The 24188-nt window shown below is 44.7% G+C and overlaps 1 long non-coding RNA gene across 1 annotated transcript; it reads left to right on the forward strand.

Moving 5' to 3' along the window:
- The first annotated feature begins 17996 nt into the window (after window positions 1-17996).
- LOC139078418 (uncharacterized) lies at window positions 17997-19883 on the forward strand. Its single transcript, XR_011531351.1, has 3 exons — window positions 17997-18287; window positions 19177-19365; window positions 19742-19883. It is a non-coding gene; the product is annotated as an uncharacterized lncRNA (long non-coding RNA).
- Window positions 19884-24188: the final 4305 nt, after the last annotated feature.

Raw genomic sequence — 24188 nt, forward strand, 5'->3', positions numbered from 1 at the left:
CGATCAAAAAATGGGCAGAGGACATGAACAGACATTTCTCAAAAGAAGATATGAATATGGCCAATAGACACATGAAAAGATGTTCATCATCGCTAATCATCAGGGAAATGCAAATCAAAACTACACTAACATATCACCTTACACCCGTCAGATTGGCAAAAACATCCAAAACCAAGAGCGACAAATGTTGGAGAGGTTGTGGAGAAAAAGGAACCCTCATACACTGTTGGTGGGAATGCAAACTGGTACAGCCACTATGGAAAACAGTATGGAGATTTCTCAAAAAGTTAAAAATAGAAATACCCTATGACCCAGCCATCCCATTACTGGGTATCTATCCTAAGAGCCTGAAATCAGAAATCTCAAGAGTCCGTTGCACCCCTATGTTCATCGCAGCATTATTTACAATAGCCAAGACGTGGAACCAACCTACATGCCCAGAAACTGATGATTGGATAAAGAAGATGTGGTATATATACACAATGGAATACTACTCAGCCATAAAAAAAGACAAAATTGGCCCATTCACAGCAACGTGGATGGACCTCGAGGGTATTACGTTAAGCGAAATAAGCCAGTCAGAGAAAGACGAACTCTATATGACTCCACTCATAGGTGGAAGTTAGTATATTGATAAGGAGATCTGATGGGTGGTTACCAGGGAAAAGGGGGGGTGGGGGGAGGGCACAAAGGGGGAAGTGGTGTACCCACAACAGGACTAACAAAAATGTACAACTGAAATCTCACAAGGTTGTAATCTATCATAACATTAATAAAAAAAAAAAAGAAAAGAAAAAAAAATCATGAATTAAAAAAAATGTAATTCAAATGTTACCAGGTTAAAAGAAATATCCTTAAATCAAAAGCCCTTGAAAAGTGTGCCTTGAGGAGCGAGCGCCTTGGTGAGTTGGTCTGTGCAGACTGAGTTTATTCTGAACCCCCAGTTTGGAGCTTGTTCTTGTTTCTCTGTATTTAGTAGCAGTTGGTACAGCCTCTCTATCCCCCAGGGGTTGTTTCTGGTTGAGGAAGCGGGTAGAAGGTCTCATGTGATCCCATGGATTCCTCGTACTCTAGAAACAATTGTGATCCTGGATCCCTTCTCCATCCTCCCGTCACCACTTTTTAAGTGAACAATGATCACTTTAAATGCTGCCTCTTATTAAGCATCTGCTATATGCCAGGCAGTTGACATGGAATAGCCCACACGCTCACAAAATTTCTGTGAATTACAATCCTATGAAATATATTACTTCCCTATTTTTCAGATGCAGTAACTTGCCTAAAACCAACATTATCCTAGTGAACAACAGGGATAGGATCCGGACTTAGACTGTTCACCAAAACATAACTTGCCGGATAAATTTCTTGTGGTGGCAGATAAATCAGTGCTCTAGTGGCAACACAAGTGCCACGGGTGATCAAGAAAAGAAACAAACTAGGGAGGGGTGGAGCGCCTGGAATTGTCCCCTCGGGGTGCTTTCCCCTTCAGGCTTCAGAACCCATCTTTAAAAGACATTCAGCCAAGTTCTCAATGTGTTTTACCAAACACTTTTCCCCTTGAATTTTAAACCCATGTGTTATTTCAGGAATAATAGAAACCATATGTCTCTGGCATATTTACACTTAAATCATCAAGATGTTGTTTTGTCAGAACTTTTTGATGTCTTCTGAGATTTTTTTTTTTAAATGGGACCCTCCTAGAAGCAGCAATTCACCATCACAAATAAACAAATTAAAACCAAAAATGACTGAATCAGGACCATCTCGGGATGGCAGTGTGGGATGGATCTGAGACTTGGCAAACGGCACTGTTCTTCCCTTGCCACAGGAGGGACTGAGAATAGAATCTGGTGTCCGATGGTCATTTCGGAATTGCTTAATGCATTTCTAGCTTCAGATGAAAACTCGAGTTCAGTTAGAAATATTTTACTGATCTGATGACATTGCAAAACCTGTGCTTGGAAACTTGGAAAGCCAAATGCAAAAGATAGAAGGCAAATCAGTGTACCAGCTAATGAGATTTGATGAAGCTTAAACCTTAGAGTGAAGGACCCCTGAGACAATGACCCCTTTAGGAAAGATTCAATCAATTGTTCAGACGAACCCATGCTATCTCTAACAGGAGTCCCAGCGCTCCAACAAGCAAAAGCTTTCCTTCTTGTTGGGGATAAGCTCACCCATAATTCATAGAGCCTGTCCCTCTAGAATTCTCCTGAAGACAAAGAAATCTTCTCAATCACACCTTGGTTTTTCCGAAAGTCCTTTTCAGAGTCAAGTGCATTGGAGAGAATTCAAGTGAATCTGAGAGGAAAAGCGTTGTTTTCTGAGTATCTCCCTCAGCATCTCCAGAAAGGCTCTGCTGATGAATGCACAGAAACAGGCATGGTTTCAATCCCAGTACTGCTCCTTACCAGCTCAGTGACCTGGGGCGAGGTCTTCAACCTCTCCACAGACAAATTTCTTCATCAGGAGAAGGGGTGTAAGAATGCCACTCTGATGGGTCAGTGTGTGGATTAGTGGTACTGACACACGAGAAGTGTATGATAAAATGAAGTTACTATTCTGACACCTGAAAGAATAGGGAGAAAAATCTTTAAATGTTGATTCAAAGGAACAGCATTTTCTGCTTCAAGGTTTTGCTAATACACTTCATAAAATGCTGTAAAAATAGACAATTTTTAAATCTGAGAGATGACATCTTTAGGCAGTGTTGTGTCCTCTGTATGGTAGCCTCATCTGTATTACTTGGTTTTCAGTCCACTAACAAGTATCTCTTTATGACATAAAGCACTGCTTCCCTTATCCAAAGTGTATGAGGATATCCATGTCTGCGTATTTTGAAAATTTATGTGTTCTTAAGTATTTTAGAGATGGAGTGTGGTCCAGTTTTACAGATGGGGAGGAAACTGAAGTCAGCGATGTTGAGGGACTTGTCCAAGGTCACCATGCTATTTATCTGGGTTTTGGGATGAGCTCCCAGGCCAGTGTTCTTGCCACGTTATTCCAGCTTCCAATCTGTGGTACCTTTTATGTTGGCTCTTCTCTTCTTTCTTTATTTTAACCACCTTACTTTACTTAAAACAGAATCCAGAATCAGTTTGCTCTATTTTTTTTAAAAACTACCCTTGTCAACTCAACGGGTTGTACCTGGCCCTCCCAGTCTAGGATTCTGGCCAGAGCATAACAGAAAGCTTTGTCCCCAGGGAGCACTCAAACTCTTGGTGCCGTGGAATGTTACAGAACACCGCAACTGCTGACACATGGGGAGGCCTGCTGGGGATCACTAGAAAACTCGGGAGAACTGATGGGTTTAGGAAACATTTTTGTAGGGTTTTGCGAATGGGAAAAAAAGGAATCTGGTGTATGTTAATTGACAGATTATTCCAGAAGAATGTTCAAAAATATAAAATATAAATTGGCAAATTCCAGAATGTCTGAAACATGGAAGTTTGCTGAGACGCTCCTGTGCATTGACTGAAGTGATGACATTTGCACTGAATCCAAACTCCAGAGTTCCGAGTCAGTTTCCACTTTCATCCCCTTCCCACCCCATCCTCGTCTGCTTTTCCAATGTGGGTCTCCTAAACTGGGTTTGGGGCCAGGAGAGTCTATATTATCTTGATTCCTTTTTGCCTTGGTAAATCTATCCATAGTGTGGCATTCTCCACTTCACTGTGCCCGTGTGGATGGGGGCTCCCTGAGGGCCCTACCTCTGTGCAGCCAGAGAACTTGGAGCAAAATAAGAAAAGACTGGCCTAACCTGGGGCCGGGACTCACAGATGTTTCCAAGGAGGAAATGGTCATCAGCATGCTCTGCAAAGGGGAGAAGTGGCCTCTCAGAGTGAAGGGGAAAAGATGACAGTGGTGTCCTCAGAGTCATATTGCTGCTTGGCGAAGGGGGAGGGCTCACATGAAACGTGACAGCTGGGAGGCCCCTGCCGGCCCCACTCGACGCATTCCTTGGCCACACCATGGTTTTCCAGACAGCTTAGCCCAGGATGCAGCCCAGCTGTTCCCAGCTGTGGGAGCCAGGCAGAGGATGAGAAAAGGTGGGAAGCCCATGAGGACATCGACCACCTACCCCCAATGTCAGCCGGTCACTCCCTATGAGGAAATGTCTCTAAATCTCCCTTTTTTCCTGTCTCTTGGCCAATGTAGGTACCTAGATTTTAGGACCCGTGGCTATTTAACCTTTCTTTTACAACTTAGGGATAGAAGATGCCTTGGTGCCCCACCCATAACCCACTGGGGCTCACAGGTCAGTGGCTTGGTTTCTTACCATAGGACCCCGTGGAGGATCTGTTCTGGCCACAGGAGCAGGCTCTGCTACGTGTCAGGGAGCTAACTGGCCCTGGGGCAGCCCATGTCCAGTGGCATACGGACCAATAATCCAGATGGGACAACCCCAAGCTGTGTCCTACATAAAGTGCCAGAAGGATTGGGCCCAATGTCCTTCACAGGTAAATAGCTCGCTGGCCCACACTGGCCTGGCAGCTCCCCTCTCTTCTCTCTCCTTCCCCACCTCCTGCCAGTGCTTCCGGGGATCATTGCCCAAGTAGACAACTTGCCCCTGAATCCTTGTCTTAGGGTCTGCGTCTGTGGGGACCTAACCTGAAATATTAGATTTCTGTTATTCAGTAAGAGCTCATTGAACACTGACGCACCAAGCTTTGTGCTAGACACTTGAGGTCAGAGAGGGAAGGGGTGAGGCCAGGCTGAATAAGACACAGGAACCTAGTCCCCATCCTCAGGTGCCTGCACGTTTTTAAAGGGAATGAATGTAGATACACAAACAACACATATCAAATGGCATAGTGAAAAGTTCCATAAAAGAAGATGAGAAAAAACCACTCTGGAAATTCAGGAAAGAGAACTCAGACATGGTGGGGGGCACGAAAAGGAATGTGGGAAGCTTAGCAGTGACAGGTAGACACAGGGGAAGAACATCCCCTCCGAGGACAGCTGACCACAGGAGGGCACTGCTCGGGCGCCAGCTGGCAGACACCGGTGAGGCTCCCATCCCAGGCCTGACCCATCAGCTACGGGGTGGGGAGCGGGGGGGCTGTCAAGGGGCTCAGCTCAGAAGCAAAAACAGGCTTCTCCAGACAATTCTGCCTCCCGTGGGGAGTTCCTTGAATGTAAGTTATGGCAGGGGACTGACAGTTCTCAGGAGGGGAGAGGGGCCAGAGACTGCAGTAACTGCATCTTGTATTCTCTGTGTTCTGATCCTTTGATGTCTGGGGCCTTGCTGATTTTGGAGGGACTGCCCCTCCCTGAGATAGCCAGTTGTGTGAGAGAGAAAACCATTTGCCTGTAAGCACGCTTTTCAATACAAACCCACACGCCAAGTTCCTCCTCCACAGAGCTCTCATACCCTGGGCCACTATCCACCTGTCTTATCACCCCAGGACGCGGTCCCTGACGACCAGGGACTCCCCTGTGCCCCAGAGCCCCCTGAAATCATTCAGACAAGGCAATCCTAGTTCACCTCGCCTCACACATTCTTCCTTGTAGAAACCACAGTAAAGGCTCATGCCCACGCTTTCCCTCACTCCTCCACCTCCTGACCAGCCCGGTGCTTCCCCTTGTGGCCCCCTGTGGCATGGCCTTGGGATCTGTGAGTAACAAACTTTACAATGGCAGTCATCTCTGGATCTGTTGGCCTTACTATACATCCAATTTTCTATTAATACACTATATTTTAAAACAGAGAGCCACAGAGTGAAGGCAATAAGAAGAAGTCATGAGACAGAGAAAGAAAGAAGGTACTGAGAAGATAGTATGGCATGAGCAAGAGAAACAGAGAGAATGGGTGAGCCACAATGACGAGGCGTGTTGGATAGGGATATGGACACTGGCTGCAGGTAGGTTTCACAATCATCTAGTTACAAGGTCACTATTGGACCTAGAATAACATTCCAGTTCCTGAACAATGTGCCAAATTCCTTGACTCCGGGCTGCATGACGGCTGGGTCTGTTGGCTGTCTTCCTTCATACCCACCTATCCTGGCACACCACCTCCTTATAATTGTGCAACCTGAGAGTGTCTCTCTGCTCCCGTAAACAGGAATGGCATAACTAGCAGAGCCTGAGCTGAAGGAACATGTGGAAAAGCTAAGGGAGCGTCACTGAGTCACAGAATTTTGGCATTGAGAGGGACATGAAAAATCATGGGGACACAAAATAGCCTAGGGACACAAAAAGTACTGACCATTAAGGAAATGAATTGGTCTACCTTAAATTAAGAACATATGTTCATCAAAAGATACTGTTAAGAGAAGTAAAAGGCAAGCCACAGAGTGGGAGAACGTGCTTGCCATACATATATCACCAAAATAACTTGTATCCAGAATATATAAATAACTCATATGAGTCAATAGGGACAGACAGACTCTCCAATTTTTAAAATGTGCTGAAGAATTAAATAGGCACATCATGAAAGAGAATGTTGGATAGTCAATAAGCTTATGGAACTGTGCTCGATACATGGTAAGACCAACTGTTGACAAGGATAGAGAGGAGCTAGAACTCACACGCTGCTGGGAGAATGTAAGTGGATACAACAACTCCAGAAAACTGGTGCCATCTACGAAAGCTGAAGTCATGCACACATTATAATTCAGCAAGTCCACTCCCAGGACAAACTAGTATGAAGTGAATCTAAAAGTCAGTCAATTAAAACTTTGCAGAAATTTTCAAAATCATTTAAACAAATGTGTACATATCCTCACCAAACGCATGTGCTGGAAAGTACAGAGCAACCCTCTTTGTAATCGTCTCAAATTGAAAGCAACCCAAACGCTCATCAACAATAGAATGGATCAACTGCAGGATGTGCCTATGAGGAATATTAGACGACGAGAACAAAAGAACTATAACCACACGGCATGAACAGATCTCACATCGTTATGCTGAGCAAAGGGAGCCCACACTACAGAGTTCACACGTATGATTCTGTTTACATAATCTTCAAAGTAGACACACAAAGACAGAGCTGATCTGTGGTGAGGGAAGACAGGATGGTGGTTGCTCCGGGGGAGGGAGCACAGCCCCTGCAGCGGGAAGCAAGAAGCCCTTTTGGAAGGCTGTAGATGTTTCCTGTCCTGGGCTGCATGCAAGTTTCACTCTGCTGTCACTCATGACTTGTGCACTCTCCCACACATATCTGATTCTTCACTACAGACATTTACTAGAAGAAATCCTTTAGCCTGCTCTCCTCTCAACTCATAGAGGCCTCTCTACGTCTCTCCAACAATTAGTCATTTACTCTGTTTCTGCTTAAACTCCTCACAAGTGTTACTTGAGACGGGCAAGTGGAGACTTCTTTCATAACAGACTTTAGAAGATGACGTGCAGTAATTCACCACATGATCATGTCACCAACGCCAATTTGCTGAAGTTTCCAGTCACCCGTAATCTTGCAAATATATTCATGAATATGCTCTTGAACATGACACAAATATAAACGTCCACTTCTTCCGGCGTTTTCCAGAGTGTGTCAGCCTCTTACCCGTGAGATCCTCATTCCTCTTTGTAGTTTTTTCCTTTCTTTTCAAATATCATCTTTATTTTTCCCAATTTGGTTTTTTTCCCCAATTCTTTCACTAAAGCCTTTTCTTAAATTTATTTTTCTAACAGTAGCCAAATTTTAACATTTTTAATTGTCGTGCAATATCAGATCCTTCCTCAGAGACTTATATTTATGGTGAATGGGGTATCAACCTTATATGGAAATTTTAAAATATACTTTTCTGAAGAGTATGTTCCAATAGCACAAATCGCATTATGTTCCTTAATAATTTCTGAAATTGCTCCTCTGAGAGAATTAAAAGTCAGACAAATGTAATTTTGTAGGTATCTCCAAAAGCTATTAAAACTATATCATCCAATATGAAGTCCTATAAATTATACAAATAGTTCAAATTTGTAAGAAATAAACATTAATGTGCTATTAGAGAAGTTAGTCCAAGAATTCTAAAATTGCTAGAATTTTGGTGAATTACAAAATGGCTTTTACAAGATTTCAAAACTGACAATAAACTGAAAAATTCATAAGTGAGTACCTGAAATTCAAAAGAACTCAAAAGATGTAATAGGAGAGAGAAATGTAAATTCTGAGCACGTGAAAGGGAAGCTCTCCCCCTCGGGCAGGCGTGCACGCAGAGACGCTGTGGCCACTGCCGTGACCTCCTTCTCAACTCGTCATACGCTCATACCGGTGGGTCTTCACCACACTTCACTTTAGCTTGTATGAAGGTAGAAATGGAGTCCTTGTTTGTGGAGAGAGAGGGACAAAGAGAAAGAAGAGGCACAGGGAGAAAATGTAATGAAGGGACATGAAAAACAATTTTTTTCGAGCTTTACTGAGATAAAATTGACAAATACCATTTGTGTGAGTTTCAGGTGCACCACGTGTTGATTTGATACACTTATGTATTACAAAATGATGGCTACCAGGGCATTAGGTAACACTTCCATCCCGTCACATAATTGCCATTTCTTTTTTGGGCTGAGAACATTGAACATTGCTGAGAGACAAGGGACAGTGATGGAACCCCTGCTTTATGCAAGACACCATAAAGTTGTGCAAAGACAGTTAAGAAAGTTTTCAAGGTCATCGGAACAAACCCACAGTGCTGATGCACTGGGCGCTGTCCTCCACCTTAACGTGTGTCAGTTCGCTTTATATCCGCACAGCAGCTTCCGACGGAGGTACCAGCGTCGTTACCGCCATGCTGTGGATGCAGCAGCTGAGGCAGTGGGAGTTTAAGGAGCTTGTCTGAGGTCACACAGCTAGTAAGTGGCAAAGCTGGTTGGAACCTTTGTAGCTTGTGCTGCAGAATTGATGCGCATTAGCACAATGCGCTGGTAGACACGACTCACCTCGGGGCAGGTGACCTCTTTGTATAGCTCCATAGAAGCGTCAGCTGAGCAATAAAAGGAGACAAAAAAATATATTTAGCTACTTGGCAAGAAAATTACATAAAGGGAAGGCTGCAGATGAGTGTGGAGCCCTCCTCTTTCAGGGTAAGCCCACCCCTTATTATCTTTTATTGGTGCCTCATCACCAAGTCACATTAAGAGCTGACACGAGTCTCCCTGTCCACCACTTTGCCCTGAGCCCTGCTCTCGTTCAGCCGGGTTAAACCAGCTTCCCTAATTGCCAGCAGGGGCTCAGTCTCGCACAGGGAGAGTTTGGAGGATGAATCCAAACAAGGGACCTTTGTTTGGTGCATGCAGTTGGGCATCACAGTCACCTTAATTATGCAATGATGTCACCAGGGCCAAGGGGAAGTTCTAAGGGCTTAATCACTGGGAGGCCCAGGAGGCCATGAGTAATGAGTGATGGGCGCTGTTGCGTGGGCTCAACGCGGTGCCTCTCCTGGGCAGAGCCAGCTGCAAATGGGACGCGGCACAGGGAGTCAGCAGGGCCTTTGTCCCATGAGCGAGGCAGGACTGTGGCGGGGGGACCAGAGCATGGCCTCCAGGCTCTGGCATGACCTTGCTGGGTGCCCTTGGAGAAGCTCTCTCAGGTTGCTCCAAACAGTGGAGTAACTAAACCTAACTCATAGGATCTCGAGGAGCAAATGAGATGGTGTGTTTCAGTGAGTATTAGTTCTGGGCAAAATAAGCACTCGGTGTTTGTGCCACAGGAGGAGGGGAACCCCTTCTGCCATTAAGAATATATGCATTCCTCCCAAGAGGAGCAGGACTGGGACCTTCTGCTATTGCCCAGCTTTGTCACCAAAGCCCTGGGTTTGTGACCCCACTCTAAGATCCTGAACAAGTGACTTCACCTTTCTGAGCCTTAATTTCCCCTTTTGTAAAATGGACGTAAGATTAGGGAGGCTTGACTGGCCTCATGGATGTAGGAAAGCTCCACGCAGCGCCTTCATTTATTTCTAACTTGGGATGAGAAACAAATGTGTGGGGAGCACAGCCCCGGAGGCCCCTGGTTTCTTCCCAACCACGTGACAGCTCTATTACCACCCGCGTGCAGACAAAGGCTCTCACACTCTGCTCAGCTGGCGCTCCGTCACGGAGACGTTCTGTCTTCCCACTTACTTGGTCTTCTCTTGCCAGCTTATTGGCTGCTGGGGCGGAATAAGTACTTTGGCTTCCTACCTTCTCCCCTTTGCTCCCGTGCTCGCCTCTCCCTCCCCTTGGCCCATGGTGGCTACAAGCAGAAGACAGGATATGACAGACCACCGCACCTTCCTCCTTCCCCAGCCATTCCTACTGCTCCCGCACACCGCTGCGCCCACTGTGCCCCTGGTCACCCAGCAGACAACCCCAACTGCAGTCTACTTCATGTCCATACTGCCCCCACTCCAAGTTTTCAGTCTTTCCCAAGATCAGGCAAGAATCTTGCCTCCCCTGTGCGGGGGACAAGCGAGAAGTCCCGTAGCACTCACTTGGGCTGCAGCCAAGGCCCTGTGCTTTCATCACTGATGGGAGAGAACTCCCACTGCTTGGGACTTTCTGCACACGCACTCACACACACCCCCTCCACCATCCACACAGGAGACAGGATTTCACATGCATATCCGCAATGGATGAGAGCCCCCGGCCTCCCATGGAAGTTTCTGAAGATGATGCAGATGGGTTTCCAACAGTGAGGGAGAGGGCTTGGCACACGGGCAGCTGGGAGCCATGTCGCAAGGATGACTTGGCGGTTTCATTGGATCCAGAGCTAGCTCCAGTGGTGTGTGCTTCTGGGAAATATCTCTGCCAGGAAGACAAGGCCACCCATGCAAACTGTTGCCTTCTTTCTGATCCACATTCTATTTATAGTGTCAGCCCTGTGAAACAAATGTTTCAACCATACATCTGCAAGCGTTTCTGGCACGTAAGCTCATTCCTCTTTGGTCTCAGTCCGCACCACCGGAAGTCCCCGCTGGGGTATTTCTAAGGGTATCAAGGAGAAGGCACACTCGTCTGCAACAAGAACTCTGCACAACAGGTGGCAGAATCCATGCTGGTGGAAGGCAAGGCCACGTATGGTGCACAAAGGAAAGGCGTGGCTTCTGTCCCCTCCCAGGCCACCAGAAGACCCTCTCTGATGTGCTGGCTGGTAGAGACTCGTTTCCCACTGGGGATGGAGTGGATGGGATAAGACTGAACACGCCCATGGTTGTGCCAGTTCTTCTTACTCAACAGCCACACGCTTTATCATGTCAAATGATGAAGAGATTTTGTTTCCTGCCTAGCTTGGGGGCTTCCCATTCTGGCAGGGATTACATGGACGCCAAAGCGAGCCGTCTGCTCGGAATGTGAGCGAACTGGCTGAGAACAGAGCCCTCAAGATCCAACAAGCTGCTGCCTTCTGAACATAAGCAGTCACTTCTCACGCTCTCTCTCTCTCTCGGGGCTTTAGAGGGCTGCAATCTCCCCCTGGTGACTTGGATGCTGAAGGCACATTTTACCAGAGTTCTGTCTCTGGCAGGAATTTGCTCAATCCATTTTTTTTTTTTTTTTTGAGGAAGACTAGCCCTGAGCTAACTGCTGCCAATCCTCCTCTTTTTTTGCTGAGGAAGACTGGCCCTGAGCTAGCATCTGTGCCCATCTTCCTCTACTTGATATGTGGGGTGCCTACCACAGTATGGCTTGTCAAGCGGTGCTATGTCTCCACCCGGGATCCAAACTGGCAAATCCCAGGCTGCCGAAGTGGAACGTGCGAACTTAACCACTGCGCCACCAGGCTGGCCCCTTGCTCAATCCTTTTAGAAAATATACTTAAATTGTCTGTGAATTAGTTCCTCCAGCTAAGAAATTCAGAAGAATATATGATGCTTCACCTTCCACCTGCCCTAACCATTAAATATACCCCAGCCACATTAGCCCTCTGCCCCGATAGGCCTCTGGGCCTTTGCTCATTCTGTTCCCTTACCTAGAGTAGCTTCCCTCCCTTTCCCAAGTCATTTAAGATGCAAGACAAGAGCCACACTTCTAATGAAGGCTCCCTCAACCATCCCCCCAAAAGAAAAGCCTCCTCACGCTCGTTCCTTGTGGCTGCTGTCAAGAATTCCTGCAGACTGGACGGCTTTAGCAGTAGAGACGTCTTCCCTCCCAGTTCTGGAGGGCGGAGGTCTGCAGTCAAGGCGTTGGCTGGGTCGCTCCCTCCAGAGGCCCCAGGGGAGAATCTGTGCTTTGACTCTTCCAGCTTCTGATGGCTGCAGGCACTCCTTGGCTTGTGGCTCTATCACTCCAGTCTCTGCCTTCCTCCACGTCACCTTCTCCTCTGTGTGTCTCAAATCTCTCTCTTTCTCTTATAAAGATGCTTGTCACTGGATTTAGGCCCTACCCGGGTAATCCTGGATGCTGTCATCTCAACATCCTTAACTTATTACATTTGCAAAGATCCTTTTTCCAAATAAGGTCACATTCATGGGTTCCAGGAATTTGGACACACATAGATCTTTTTGGCGGCAACCCTTCCACTCACTATACCTCCTGCTCAACCAAAAACCCACTACACCACGCCACCACACACTACCCCCAAAAATATATCCGTCACTAAGTTACAGCACTTAGCACATTCAGCCAGAAAATGTCCCCACGCCTGGATTGTTAGGCCTTTGACCTACGTAAACTCTACTGGCTTTTCCTTTCAGATTGCAAAATTCTTACGTGCTTGTTACAGTAGACTAGTAATAAAAGTTAAAGCCAAGAATCTCCTCTGGCGCATCCAAATCCAGCTGCTCGGTTCCACCTCTGCTCCTTCAAGGTGGCCAGGGGTAGCATGATGGTTTGTGTCCCCCCACCATGTCCTCAACACTTATACAAACATGTAAAATATCTATTTATACACGCTTCCCCCCACACACAAAGGCTTTTGCTCTCCCTTTGCTTTAAAAACAAAGCAAACCTCTTTTGCTGCTTAAGGATAAATCATGGACCTCCTCTAAGTGAGCTACAACCTTTTTGGTAGCTACATAATACTCCACTGCGTGGAAGCACAGTAGTCTAATCAATCAGTCCCATATGGATACACACAAGGTTTTTAACTGTATTTTACCACTAAAAATGTAGTCATGGACATTCTCCTATGAATATGTCCTGGGATATTCCTGATGATGATGATGAAGACTTTTTTTCCATTTAGGTCTTCAGTACACCTAAACCAATAGTTCTCACCTGGGCAATTTCCCTCTCCTACCCCCTGATAACGTCTGGGCACATTTTTGTTTGTCACAGCCTGGGGCAAGAGGATGCTACTGGCATCTAGTGGGTAGAGGGCAAAGATGCTGTCAAACATCCTACAATGGCCAGGTCAGCCCCCACGCTGACAGCCATCCAGCCCTGGTGTCAGCAGTGCCTGGGTTGAGAAACTGGTGAAAATGCAGCGTCGTAAGTAGGGGAGGCAAGGGTCTGTCTTTGTTTTCATTTATATGGATCATTAATTATGTCCATATCGGTTATTTATAAATCATCTTTTCCCCACTGAAATAAAATGCTGTTTAACCTCATATTTAATTCACATATATCTTTATTTCTAGACTCTCTACAGTGCCTCTAATTTTTCCACTGATCTGTTTTTCTATTCTTGTGCCAATGCTATACTATTTTTTTTACATAAGTGATTTTTTTTATTACCATATACAAGCATATGCTAGGTATAGACTCCTTATTCTCACAGCTCTGCAACTGTCAAACTAAATCTGCTTTACACATTAAATACAAATAAAACTACACAGCCAGGAAACTTCAGATTAACCCAACGCGTTGCCACAACGAAGTTGCTGGTCAGAAGTGAACAGGGCACTCAGGGCCACGGGCAGGTCATCCTGAGCTGGGTGTGCCGCCGAGAACAGCACGTGTCATGCTTGTCGTTCGAACTGATGTCACCTTTTGCTGTCACTGAGCCGCGCTGGCAATTGGCACTCAACACAAACACATCACCAGTGTTTTAAATATGCCTCTCCCTATCCGCACAGGACTGTGAGTAAATCACCACTGCTTCGCACTAACACAATTGTGGACTGTAAATGCAAATATGGCATGGAGATTTTGTGACAGTTCTCAGTTATCGGTGGCCGTCAGATGACCTAGAATAAGATTATGCTTACTTGTGCCATTATTTTGAAAATAAAACACATTTTAGGTTTGTGAGAGAATTGTCAGATCCCAACAAATATCCACAGACACCGATTTGAAAAATTCTCCGTGTGTCTTTCTTCCGTCAGTGAAGTTTCCCTCCAGAGCCGCCTCCTCCCAGAAGCCTGCGGGCTCACTAGTGCTGCCGCGCTTCCTTGCAATGCCACACTATTTTGGTTCCAGAAGTTTTATAACATATTTTCACATCTGGCCTGGCAAATCCTCTCTGCCACTCCTCGGTATTTTCCTTTTTCAAATTTTTATTAGAAATTCTTACACATTTATACTTTCATATATATTTCAAATCTAGAAGTATGATTTTTTGGGGGTGGAGGGGGGAAGGTTAGCCCTGAGCTAACATCTGCTGCCAATCCTCCTCTTTTTGCTGAGGAAGATTGGCCCTGGGCTAACATCCGTGCCCATCTTCCTCTAGTTTTATGTGGGACGTCTGCCATAGCATGGCATGCCAAGTGGTGCCGTGTTCGCACCCGGGATCCAAACCGGCGAACCCCAGGCCACCGAAGCTGAACGTGTGAACTTAACTGCTGTGCCACCAGGCCTGCCCCAAGAAGTACGATTCTTAATGTCCCATAATAAAAGAGGGGTCCTGGTGGGAAGTACCTTCCACGTAACTAGTGATTCCATGAGGGTTGAGACGTGAGATAAGTCGTCTTTCCTCCAAGAACGTGGTATGTTTCTCTATTTGCTTCTACCTTGTTTTAAGTCCTTCAATAAAATTGATAATATTTTTTGTTCTTATTCAATGTATTCTTGGTTATTTTATAGTTTCTGAGCCTATCATAAATGGAACTTTTCCCATTCCCTTTTCTAGCTAATTGTTGCATTATCAGAAAAAAGAACTGTTGATTTTGTATATTTATATACACAATCATATAAATATGATACGTAGTAATTACATACACATTATCAAAATGTCATAAATTCTAAATGGTTTCTAATGAATCTTTCAAGCTTTCTAGGAATACATTAATATTTTCTGAAAACAAAAAGTGTTTTGAGGATTTTTAATTCCAACATACATTCTGCTGATTTAATTTTCTAGAAGCTTCCAACAACGTTGAATAAGAGTGGTGATAGCGGGCAGCCCCTCTTATCCTTGAATTATTGGAAATGGCCGTAGAATTTTACCACGTCGTGTATTTGCTCACGGTCTTCAGACATTTACTCGATCTGAGCTCAGTTAGAGCTTTTATGAAGAATATCTGTCAAATTTTATCAAGCACTTCTTTAGAATCTCTTGATATCATTATTTGGTTTTTCTCCTTAATTGAGTTAAGGATGATGTTTCTAGATTTCCTGATGGGGAACTATTCTTTCAACTGTAAGTCCTACGGGCTTACACTGTAATATTCATTCTTTCAGTATATTGCTGGATTATGTTTTCTAATGTCTTATATAAAATTTGCCATATTATTCATATGTTTATTGTTCTATATGTATATTGTTCTTTTGTTTCAGTGCTTTTTTCCCTCAAATTTTGATATTAAAGGTTATAATAGATTTGAAATGAGTTGGGGAAATTTACGTAATTTTCTGTAAACCAGAAAAATTTAATAACGTAAGGATTGTCTATTCTTTGATTATAAAATGGATGTTAGCTGCGAAAATTAACAGAGGTAGGTAGATTTTTAGTATGTTTATTCTTCTACATATTGGGTCCATTTTGTTGCTTAATATTTTTTTAGAAAATCATCAATTTCCAGTATTTTTCAAATATATTGCTGTGGAGTTGCTTAAAGTATCTACTTGTAGTTATTTTTTCTTTTTAGTATCCATCATGATACTTCACTTTTCATTCTTAACGTTGTGTTTTTGTTTTCTGTTTCCCACACCGTTCTATGATTTTATCTATTTTATCTTTTAAAAAACTGATTTTTTATTTTGTCTGTTTTTTCTTTTTTATTTCATTACTTCAACTTTTATTTTTGTTAGTCCTCTTCTCCGAAGTCCTTTCGTTTATTGTATTCTTCTTTAATTATTTTTAAATATGATAAAGACTATGTGTTACAAATTTTCCTCCCAGCATAGTTTTTGTTGTATCCCCTGTTTCGTCTTAATTTTTCTATATAACTTGCGATTTCAATCTCTTTTTACTCTTTCATATGGGGAGGTATTTACATACACATTTCTAAGATTTCAACTGTTTAAGCTTTTGAGCGACATCTTTTTGTTAGAGCTTTACTAGCTTTGAGCTTTGGGGTGAAGGATTACGGGCAAAGAATGTGATCTATAAAAGCTCCCATATTTGGAAATTTGTTAGGGCTTTATTCTAACCAAAGACCAAATCAATCTTTATCCCTATTCCATGAATTATAAAAGAAGATGGTATCTTTTCCATGCACAGAGATAACATTGCTTTGCTGCTGTTGTCCCAGATTACTATTATTGATTTTCCTATTTTCGTGGGTTTGAAGAAACTTCATTTAATATTTCAATCACAGCTTCCAGTCACATCATCATTCGTTCTAGAAGATTCACTACACATCAAATTTCCTTGCACCTGTTGTCTTTCCTGCACGTGGATCTCTGCTCCATTTCCTTCATATTTCAGAGTACTTTCTTGAGTCTTTCTTCAGAGAGAGGTGCTGCACTTTCTCAACAGTTACATATCTAAAAATGTCCTTTTTTTTTTTTTTGTCCTCACGTAAGAATGTTATCCTGGCAGAACAGAAGATTTTTAATCACATATTTTTCTCTTAATAGTTTGTAAATATGCTTCTATTTTCTTTTACCTTCTAGTATTGCAGAGAAGTCCACGACTAATCCGGCTCTCTGTACTTTCAAGGTGAGCATGTGTGTGTGTCTAGAAGTTTACAAGTTGTTACACTGATGCTTGTATTTCAGAAACTCCACCGCGAAATGCCTAGATCTAAGCTGTCCTACGTGACAGTGACTAGCCACATAGGACTATTTTTTTAATTTTTTAATTATTTCCAAATTATTTAATTATTTCCAAATAGATATTCATGCCTTTTTTTTTCTCTTTGCTGAGGAAGATTCTCCCTGAGCTAACATCTGCTGCCAATCTTCTTCTTTTTGTATGTGGGTCATTGCCATAGCATGGCCACTGACAGATGAGTGGTGTAGGTCCAGGCCCAGACATTGAACCCAGGCCGCCAAAGCAGAGCATGCTGAACCCAACCACTAGGCCACCAGGGCGGGCCCCACATATGACTATTTAAATGTAAATGTTAATTAATTAAGTAAAATTTAAAAGTCTGTTCCTTGCTCATACTACATGCTTAGTAGCCCCATGTGGCTAGTGGCTATTGTGCTGAACAGCACAGAATCATGCACATTTCCATTATTGCAGCAAGTTCTATTGGACAGCTCTGGTCTGGTCTGTATGATTAGTAGCATTATCAGTAATCCTATTATTAACCCTGCATGACATTTGCCGAATCCTTTCTATTTCAAAAGTTTTCTTTAGTTCAAAATGTTTTCTTTTATTATGTATTTATCACTTATCCATCTATTTCCTTTTTGCTATTGGAATTCCTCAATATTGCATACAAGGTCATCTTAATTTTCCAAGTCTCTTTTAATTTCACTTCTTGTTTTTCTTTCTTTTTTTCTTCTTTCCTTCCTTCCTTCTTTCCCTCCTTTCTTTTGCATTTTTGCTTTATGAGATATTTGATTCAGTCATCATGATTATTCTCCTTATCAATTATTTTATTAAACGTTTTAATTTGCAAAACATATTTTAGTTAAACTTTCTTTTAGGGGGGCTCTGTGGATGCTTCTCCCTGAGAGTTTACCTTTTTTTTTAAGTTAAGCTCTCCTTTGTTTCTTCCCTCTGCAGCCACGTGCCCTGGTTGGTTACGCGGCTGGTTATCCGGATGGTCCTCCGCGCTTCACCGATTCCGTTCCCAAACTCCGCCTACTTTTCCTTCCTCCGCAGTGGTGGCTCTCAGCAGCGCGCACCAAGCTCTCCGGGCAGATTGGCTGTAGTCGCTCCGCTCAGTACCCCTCGCCCTGGCCGCTCCCACAGTTGGGCGGTTGTGGAACTTCTGGTCATTTCTCCTGACCCCAAGGTGCCCAGAGCTGGCGCTCAGACGTCACAGATAACGGAAGACCCTCACCAGGTCCCCTCCAGAGCCTCAGGATCCGTTGTTTAATTCACCCTCCCAAGTAGTCAGGACGACCAGCAAGAAGAACAAGGCTTCCAGGTGCCGTCATCTGAATTCTGGGCTCTCGAAGGCTCAGACTTTATCTTACCTGTCGTTGGACGAGAGGCCCAGGAGGGTTGTGGGTGGTAAAAGTTCACTCCTGGTTGTTGGCCTCAAACCACTAACTTTTTTCCCCCAAAACCACTGGCTGGAGCGAGAACGGTGTTCCTCACAAAGTAGCACAAACTGGTACCAGCTTTCTGGAGGACAATTTGGCAATATGACTCAAAATTCCTAAAATACAAATTCCCTTTAACCAAGCAATTGTATATTCAGATGTTTATTCTGAGGAAATAATTAAGAATATGTACAAAGATTTAAGTGTAAGAATATAGTTTAATACTGTTTAAGATAGGAAAACATAGATGGTAGGTAGGTAGATAGAGGAAATAGCCTAATTGTCCAATGATAGCAAGTCAGCTGCACTAACTGTAATCTGTGCACCAATACGAAACCATGAGGTCATTTAAAATGATATTGTAGAAGATGTTCTTGGTTTAGGACTAACTAAAAAGCACACACGAATGAGTGTGGGCACTGGGTCCATTTTAGGCCATATCTAAATTTCTAAGTTTCTCTCTATATTTGTATCTCTCTCTACATAAAATGTGGAAGGACATCATATACCCAAGTGTTAAGAGTGGTGGTTTTACAAGTAATGTTTGACCATTTAAAATTGTATTTTATTATTTTTAAACATTGAATGTATTTTGCTTATGTGATTTTTTAAAAATAGGAAACATTTTTAAACTCCTATACCAGAACTCCAACTGAACTTTACAAAATTGTGTTCAAGGTTTCCAGCAAGCTACATGGTTACCTGATCCCAGTTCCCAAAACCAAGCTGCACAGTTGCCTGAACCCTTCTCTCCGTTCTTGATGCTTCCAGATTTGGTCTGGACCCAGCTGAATGTGCCTCCCTCACAGCTCCCTCCACCACCCCATACCCATTAGACGAGCTGACGGATGACACAGTCATCGTGGTCTGAAGAAAATCACACTTCCTGAGAGGGGGTGACGCTTCCTTCCTTGTTCTGCTCCCAGGTCTTCCTCCAGGTTCCTGTTTCACCAGCAAAAGGTGAGTCGGGGCAGGAATGGGGAACCAGAGCATTTCTCATGCTGGAGCTGCGGCTGGGGAAATGCAGTGGAGGCTAGCACAGACGTCTCTGGTCCTGCCCCGGTGCTGAGACAGCGTCGAGAGGGCTGCAGGGCTGGGGCCATCGCCAGGGAGTAGCAGTAAGCAGGGTACCAGGTCAGAGCAGGGCCAGCGACAAGGCTCACTGATGGCAACTTACCTGCTGGTCTGGGCTCCTTCAATGTTCCCTGATTAGCAATGACGTTAGTCTCAGAGTCTGAGATGGAAGGATAGAAATTTTAGGTCTGCTGCTCCCTGTTCAACCCTGTTCGGGCACCATGTGGTGTAACAGGAGCATATCAACATTTTCTCCCACCAGGCTCTTTGCAGGAAGTGCCGGGACTGAACAACAGGCTAGAACATGGAGATCCTCAGGCCTTTGAGTAACTTTCTTGACACTGACGTTTTGTTATACCCAAGTTTTACTTTCTGACAAAATAAATGAGAAAAAAATGGACAAACTCTTGCTGAGCAGAATAATACATCAAGGTGGCGCTTACCATGTGTGGCGAGTTAAGCTCTCTTTGCTGCTCAGACAGTCTTGGAAGTTGCTTCCCAGCATGTGGCAGGGTACCACACAGCGGAGCCTTCCCCCCGGAGGCAGAGGTTCCCTGCTCCCCGGACGTCTGGCTTTTCTCCTGTTGGACATCATGATCAGTCTGTTGCTGGTGGCATCTTAGGCCTGGGGGTCCCACGACTTTTTCTACTCGTCTCTCTCCCTCCAGCATCAGCCTATGAGAGTGGGAGTCCCTCAAGGGCAGGAATCCTTTCTGAATTCCTGACACACAGCAGGGGCCCTGACACACAGCAGCGGCTGGCTCAGCAACATGCTGAAGGGGTGGGTAGGAGGCCCACAGCACAGGTACAGAGACGAGCTGCCCTGTGACCTGAGGCCTTTTCGTCTTGGGAGCATCCCAAAGGATGAGGCAGGAGGGGACATGTGGGAGAGTCTGGGGAGTCAAAGTGGCAATCCCCCACCATAGAGAAGGGCTGACTTCTCTCCAAGGGAAGTGGCCTTCTCAGGGGCTCCCAAGGGCCCTTTGTCTTGTAAAACAACATCTCCATCACTTGCTGCCTTTAGACCAGTGCTCCTCAAATTGCCATGTGCGCACGAATCACTTGGAGATCTTGTTAAAATGCAGATTCCTCTAGGTCTTGGGTGGGGACCCACGAGTCTGCGTTTTGACAAACTCCCGGGCGAGGCTGCTGCTGCTGGCCCGGGGCTCACACTCTGAGAAGTAAGACTTCCAGGAGCACACATCGCACAGAAGCCTGTTCTCTGTAGAATAGAGCGGGCTTCGTCAGATGCGCAACTTGGTTTCTGGCCTCTACAGTGTCTGGGGAAAGGATAGGAAGATGCTACGTGTGCACAAAGAGGATGGGCTTGTTTACCCACAGTTCCAATAAGCACATCACCTCTTTCAAGTTCACTGCATGTCTGCAAAGATACTCTTTATAGTCTCTGCATCTAAGAAATCCGTTCTGGGCGTTTAAGGGGTTAAAGGGGCCAGAGACAGTGGGAGAAAGCTCCCTTTTCATGGCCTTTCTAACAAGCTGAACCTGGTCCAAACCCTGTTTAATGAGCACTTATTTTATACAAATAAGCTCACAGGCGTGTACTCATCTCTAATTAAAGCAGAAAGGAAGCATTTGTTCTAATTGGACTGCATAGCTCAAGAATTAATTGTGAGATTGTTTAGAATTGCAATCTTGTGACCCGTTCACCAAAAGGGGGAAAAAAAAACCCTACTTTAGGAGTCTCACTCTATGTAATTTTTTCTGGACTTTTTTTTCTTTTTAATTCCTGGAAACCTTAGTGCAAGTTGAACTGATGATTTACAAACAAAAGCAGAGACTTCTAAGGGCAGCTTACTGTGCAGTTTTACAAAAGCCTTGGCAAAGGTGAAGATAACTTCATTTAGCATAATATTCTAATGTGCCCCTGAGAAAGTGCCCTCATAATTAAGGATTTGCACAATTTCTATGGGGGGAATCATGTGTCACATTATTTATCAATATCAAAAGAGTCACTTTTGTATTCGGCAGTCTGGAGTGCCTGGAAACAACAGATATTCTCACCAAATGCTAGTCTCAAGCCACATTCAGCCAAAGGTGCAAGAGGTTTTTATTGGCACATCTGGTGCCCTTGGGTGGCATTGATTACCATCGAGTTTGCAAAAGATGACTTGACGGGGCTTGGCACCATCAGCTCCAGAGCTGCCTTCCCCTGCTTGGGCTCTCTCTTTTGCATCTTGTTGGTACAGCTTGCTGAGAAACCCTGCTTGTTTGCCTGCTGCTGTTTTCTGCTGCAGAGAGAACAAGCTGCCTCTTTGCCCTACAAAAGAAAAAAAAAAAAGGGATATAGCTATGTCATCCTTGACTGCATACTCTGAACCCCTCAGGACCAGGGGCACATGTCTTTAGAGGGCTGGGCAGGCTGGGACCAAGATGCTCTTTCGCCCCCGGGGGGCTCCAGTCCATTGGTGCGGCTCTGTTCAGCGAGCTGTGCTTTGGTTACTAATACTCTGCCAGGGGCAAAAGAAACCAAGTTCACTGCCAACAACTAGCTTGAGCTTGTGATTCTGACACTTGGAAAAGTCTTGCTTTGACTTGTGTATGGAAGGAGTATATTTCAAGTTGAATGTCAGTGATGGAGAAAAGGAGGATGCTTGAGATGGTCTTCCCACAACATGCTGCGTTTCACGCTAACGACACTTTCAGACAGCATATTCATGAGCAGGTCAGATTTCTGCCGGGTGTTTTTCCACCTCACAGCCTCCCGCCAAATGTACAAGTTTACACAGTTGCTTGCTATCAAATGCAAACCCTGGCTGTCCTTGAGCAAGTTTTAGGAATGGAAAATGAAGATGACTTTGCCAGAATTACATAGCATGAAGCAACCCAAAGCAGACCATAGTAATCCAGGACGGGTGAATGGATCTGAACTAAAAGCAGGAGAACCATTTTGCTTTGGGAATGGATTTTAATAAAAATCAAGAGGGATGCACGGGCTGATGAATGTGCCCAGTGCAGAGGGGCATCAACTATCTATGAAACAGCCTCCACGCTGCCAGCATTATGCCAGGGCGTGTGGCAGATAAATGGGAAATGAAAGGCATAATTCTTCCCCAGAAGGAGGGAGCAAAGTGGACAACTCTGAAACTCTGAGTAGACCGTAAGGGAACTTCTCACCAGACTGTGAGGTCTTTAAGGGCTAGCTTAGGTCTCGGAGTTCCCATCTAGGCTCAGCAAATGTTTGTGGGAAGAATGGATGAACAATATGAGACAGAACATAACTAAGGTGAAGCACAGATAACCACCGCCATAGCGGTTCGGAAGGGGACAGGCCAGCGTGGGACTGAAGAGGCGAGGGAAGCTCCTGGAAGCTGAATTAAGCCTCGATTCCAACAGCAATTCTGAATATCCTGTGGCCTCTGGAGCTCCAGATTCTCATTCTAGGCCTTTTCCTGCTTTTCTGAGCTTCCTTGGGCCACAGACTGTTTCAAGCTTCATTCACTGCAGAAAAAATTTGATTTATAGACTCCTAATCCCACTGTCCACATTGGGTAAAAATCTTACCATGTGCTTAATACATGAAAAAACAGAAAGAGTTGCTAATTTGTGCTTTATTTTATTTCCTGCACAAAAGAATTTTATGAGCCCAAACTTTTTAATCATATATTTTCACATACATGGTAATATGCATACATAAGAGTATTTTAAATATTTTAAGATTCAATTGTTTAAATAAAATTTACTTAGAATACATGTTGTATCAGTCAGGATAGGTTAAGCTATGCAGTAGTAACAAGTGAGCTCTGAAATCCCAAAGGCTTTGCACGCTACAAGTTTACTCCTCACCCTGCTGCATGTTCAGGTGCATGGCAGGGAGGGGGTCACTCTGCAGGAAGCAGGCTCTACTGCTGAAAACATCTCCAGATCCAGGGAAGACACAGCTGAGAAGGGTCACGCTCCAACTCTTCTACACTTTAGCCCAGAAATGACACAAACCCCTTTCGACTACAGCCTGTTAATCAGAACTAGTCACGTGACCTGCCTAACCACAAGGCAACGTGCGGGAGGGCAGATGGAAGCTGTGTGTGCCACCATCCTTTCTGGAATCACTCTCTGTGAGGAAGTTCCAGGACCGCCACAGTGGTGCACTCACTGCTCTTATGAGGGTAGTCCCTGGAGAGAGGCCGGCTTTTCTTCCCCCGCAGTCTCAAGAGAACCTGGAGTGGCGGGTAGCAGGATGCGGGTAGCAGGGCACCTGAGATGGGGCGGCCCCTGGCTCCCTGCTCCTCTAGCAAATGTGCATTTCCCAAACAAAATAAAGGGGCCAGCCCCATGGCTGAGTGGTTAAGTCCGCGTGCTCCACTGTGGCGGCCCAGGGTTTCACCAGTTGGGATCCTAGGTGCAGACATGGCACCGCTTGTGAGGCCACACTGAGGCGGTGTCCCACATGCCACAACTAGAAGGACCCACAACTAAAATATAAAATTACGTACCAGGGGGATTTGGGGAGATAAAGCAGAAAAAAAAAAAAAGATTGGCAACAGTTGTTAGCTCAGGTGCCAATTGTTAAAAAAAAAATTTTAAATAAATAAAAAATAAAGAGGAAACGGCAGCCACCACTGGCTAAAAACTTACCAGGGAAGTCACCAACCTCTCACGGTAAAGCCCAAGCTACTGGCTAAGATCTTCTCGGCCCCCAGGGTACCTCGCAGTTGGGTGATACCAAAGTGCCTGTCAAGAATCTAGAGCAG

This window comes from Equus przewalskii, chromosome 22, assembly GCF_037783145.1.
Source record: "Equus przewalskii isolate Varuska chromosome 22, EquPr2, whole genome shotgun sequence".
Taxonomy (NCBI): domain Eukaryota; kingdom Metazoa; phylum Chordata; class Mammalia; order Perissodactyla; family Equidae; genus Equus; species Equus przewalskii.